Source organism: Octodon degus, unplaced genomic scaffold (assembly GCF_000260255.1).
Source record: "Octodon degus isolate 3935 unplaced genomic scaffold, OctDeg1.0 scaffold00004, whole genome shotgun sequence".
NCBI classification, from domain to species: Eukaryota; Metazoa; Chordata; class Mammalia; order Rodentia; family Octodontidae; genus Octodon; species Octodon degus.
Window position 1 is genome coordinate 6,076,983 of NW_004524580.1, and position 4,477 is coordinate 6,081,459.

Consider the following 4,477-nt stretch of genomic DNA (forward strand, 5'->3'; position numbering starts at 1 on the left):
CAATCCCTGCTGATTTTGTCATGGTAGCTTTGCAGCACAATTTCAAGTCTTTGATTGTGATGTCCCCTCATGTGCCTTTGTTACTCAGGACTGCTTTTGATATTCTAGGTCTAAATGAAGATCTCTGAAGTATGCTAACAGTGTTTTTTTGGAACTGCATTAAATTTGCACAGCAGTTTTGGGAGTATGACCATTTTCAATACATTGGCTTTGCCCATTCAAGATCAAGGATATCTTTCTATTTTCTGAGATCTTTTATAATCTGCTTTTTTAGGCTGCTATAATTTTCACTGTACAGATATTTTACATGCATTTTTGATTGATTCCTAAGTATTTAATTTTTTTACATGCTGTTGTGAAAGGTGTGCATTCCCTAGTTTCTCTCTCTGTGAGTTTGTTGCTTGTATACAGGAATGCTACTGAGCTTTGTGTTTCCTGATATACTGCTGAATTTTGATATTAAATTGACAAGATTTTTGGTGGAATGTTGGGGTCATCTAAGTAGAGTATCGCATCCTCTACAAAAACAATTTAACTTCTTTCTTTCCTGTCTTTGTTCCTTTTATATTTTCTCTTGCCTAATTGCTCTGGCTGATGTTTCCAGAACTATATTGAATAGAACTAGTGATAATGGACCTTCTTGTCTTGTTCCTGATCATAGAGTGAAAGCTTTCACATTTTGACTATTTAATATGTTGTTAGCTGTTGATTGGTCACAGATGGCTTTTGCCAGGTTGAGATAAAAATGATCTATTCCAATTTTCTGTAGGGTTTTTATTATGAATTGGTGTTCAATTTTGTCAAATGTTTTTCTACATCTATTCAGATAATCATATGATTTTGTATTTGGGTCTGTTAATGTGGTGTATTAAATTTATTGATTTGCATATGCTGAACTATACCTGCATTCCTGGGATGAATCCTACTTGGTCATGATGTATAATCTTGATGATTAGCTACATTCTGTTTGTCAATATCTTATTAAGGAATTTTTCACCTATGTTCATTAGGGAGATTGGCCTGTTGTTTTCTTTTGTAGTTGTATTCTTCTCTCATTCTTTTATCAGGGTAACACTTGCTTCCACAAACGATTTTGGAACTACTGCTTCTCTTTTAATTTCTTGAAACAGTTTCAGCATTAGTAGTATTAGTTCTTCTCTAAATTTCTTTTAGAATTCAATTGTGAATCCACCAGGGCCTGGGATTTTCTAAATTGGTAAAATTTAATTGCATTTTAAATTACTCTGGATGATATCAGGTTATTTATAATTTTTACATCTTGATTTAGTTTTAGCAATGCAATTGTGTGCAAGAATCTGTCTATTTTTTGTGTTTTCCATCTTATTAGTATATAGGTTCTCATAGTAGATATTGATAATCTCCTGGATAACTGGTATATCCTCTGTGATTTCCTCCTTTTCATTCCTAATTGCTTGAATTTATATTTCTTAATCCTCTTTTTGATGAGATTGGCTAATGGTTTATCAATGTTATCTATTCTTTCAAAGAACCAACTTTTTAATTCACTGATTCTTTTTATTGTTGTTAGTCTCTTTTGTTAATTTTGGCTCTTACCATAATTTATTTTGTCATATGAGCTTGGGGTTTGATTTGTTCTTCTTTTTCAGAAGTTTGAGGTTCCACATGAGGTTGTTTATTTGAGCTGATTCTGTTTTCCTGATGTGTGAGATCATTGCTATAAATGTGCCTAGTAAGATGCTTTCATTGCACCCCATAAGTTTCAGTATATTATATCTGCATTATAGTTTACTTGAACGTAATATTTAATTTTGCCTTAATTCTCTGTGTCCATTGTGTTTAGGTAGCTGTGATTTCCTTTGTCACAGATATCCAGTTTCTTTTCACTCTGTTCAGGTAGTATGAATGGGATGATTCCAATTCCTTTGTATTTACTCAAACATGTTTTCTGGGCCAATATGTAAACTACTAGTGCAGCTAAGAAGAATGTATTCTGATATTTTGGGGTAGAACACTGTATCCCTCTACCAAGTTCATTTGTTCACAAGTTTAGTTTAGCTCTAATATTTCTTTGTTGACTTTTTGTTCTAAGTTTTCTTTGTTGATCTAGTTGATCTACCTATTTTTTAAATGTATGAGTTATTTAATTAGGTTCTCAAAAAGAAATTTACAACACTAATTTATAAGGATAAATTCTATTTGTCAAAGCAAAAATGGGTCACAAGTAGCTGAGGAATGACTTTGATTTTTCCTGAAATCTGTGAGTCCACCGCTTTCTGATCCACCTTATGCTGCTCTGAAATCTGGTATCTCTCTTTCTCGGTGTCGAAGATCTCGCCCTCCTGGTGTCTGGGTTTCTGCAGCTTCTTCTTCTTGAAGTAAGCATCAATGAGATGTTTGCGGATTTTCACTTTGCTGATAGCAATTTTTGTTAAAGTGGCAATGACAAATTTCTGGTGTGTTCTTCGTAGAGGAACATGATTAAGGCTAAGAGGCCCAGTCACAAGAAGCAAGTCACTGGCCAAATGCTTCAGAAAGACCACTCTCTTGCCTCTGTGACGCCCGGTGAGGATGATCACAATGGTGCTGAGAGCAATGCTAGCTTGAAGTTTCTGCATATGCTGACTGAAGGATTTCTTGCAGTGGCTCAAGACCTTTCAGGGCACATCTTCAGTAGGGTAACGTTTAGGCATTCTTTGAAGCTTAACCACTTGGGTACCACCATTCTTGTCCCCAACGACTAGTTTTGTGATTGTAGCAAGAATTTTCTCTTTTTTCTTCTCAACCTTTGATTTAGCAGCTGGGTATTTTCTCTTGTACAGAGACTTTCTGAAATACATAGCAGATCTGGAATATCTCTCAATTCCTCTAACCAGGACAGGATTTCGGCTGCAGTGGGGCTGCCCCTTCTTGGACTTTTTTGCTTCCACCTTACCTTTTTTACCTGTACCATTGGTAGCAACCTTCTTGGCTTTGGGTTTCTTCTCTTTAGTGTCTGGCTTCTCAGTTTTTCACCCACCATCTTGCAAGATTGGAAAGAGAACTAAGTTTCCAGATCTACCTATTTGTGAGAGAGCTGTATTAAAGTATCAAACTACAATTATGTCAGTGCTTATTTTTTTCATGTCTTTCCATATTTGTTTGAAGTATTTGAGTGAACCTGTGTTTGGAGTATAAATATTTATGGTTGTTATCTCTTCCTCTTGAAATTTTCCCTTCACCAGTATATAGCAAACGTCTTTGTCCATTTTAATCAATTTTAGCTTAAAATTTGCATTATCTGCAAATAGAATAGCTTTTCCGGCTTTTCTCTTTGTTAGTGTGAAGTGGAGAATTGTTTTCTATCCTTTGACTTTTAGTCTACAAATTTCTTTTGCAGTTAAATGTGTTTCTTCAATGCAGCCTATTGTTGGATATTGCTTCTCCATCCTACCCGTCAGTCTGTTTCTTTTATTGGTCACTTGAGACCTTTTGTGTTGATGGCTATAACTGATACATACTACCTTTCCTCTTCAGGTTGTTTTCCTATAGTATGTTTCCTGCCTTTCTCCTTCAATTAATTGCTTGTCCTGCCTTGAGATTTATTTCTATTGGTGCTCATGTGTTTGTGATCTTTGTCACCTCTTTCTGATATGTTTTAAAGAACATGCTGTATAGCTGGTTTGGTGGCCAAAAATTTCTTCAATTGTTTTTTGTCATGGAAGTTTCTTATTTCTTCATTAGTTTTGAAAGATAGTTTCATGGGGTGCATCAGTCTTGGTTGGAGATTGTTTTACTTTAGGGCTTAAAATACCTACTGTAAGCTTTGATGTGAGGGTTTGTGTTGAGAAGTCTGCTGTAATTATGATGGGATTTCCTTTATAGGTAATATATTTCTTTCTCTAGTTGCTTTTAGCATTTTCTTCTTGTGCTCAGGTTTGGGAATCAAATTATTATACCTGTTGGTGGAGGTTTATTTTGGTGATGGCTATTTGGAGTTATATATACTTCATTTCTTTGTATGTGAAATTATTTATCCATGTTGGGGAAGTTTTCTGTATTTACATCTGTGAGGAGGGATTTAGTGGCTTTTCACTGTTTCCAGCTTTCTCACCAATGCTAATCAGTCATATGTTGTCCTCTCTGCTTCATACTGTAGCTATTGTTTTTATTTTTATGGTCTCTTGAAATTTTTAAGGTGTCTTTCTTTTCCTGATCACTCCTCACATTCCTGTCTTCTAAGTATGATAACATATCCTCACCTTCATTCAATATGCTGCAGATATTTTCCATGGAGTTTTTAATCTACATTTCTATTTGGATCTGTTTCATTGATTCCATTTCTTTTCTATGTTTGGCATCCATGGTTTCTGTTGTTTTCCTGCACTCCTCCATTTGTTTATCTATGTCTGTGATACATCTAAATCAGATCACACATATGTGTATTCTAGCCAAGATTGAAAATGGATTTTGCTAGTTTCTGATCTTTGTCTCTGGATTTGGGGAATGGAATGAGTTT

The 4,477-nt window shown here is 35.0% G+C and overlaps 1 pseudogene; it reads right to left on the reverse strand.

Annotated features, from left to right (window-relative positions):
- Positions 1 to 2,158: 2,158 nt before the first annotated feature.
- Positions 2,159 to 2,984, reverse strand: LOC105742349 (annotated as a pseudogene).
- Positions 2,985 to 4,477: the final 1,493 nt, after the last annotated feature.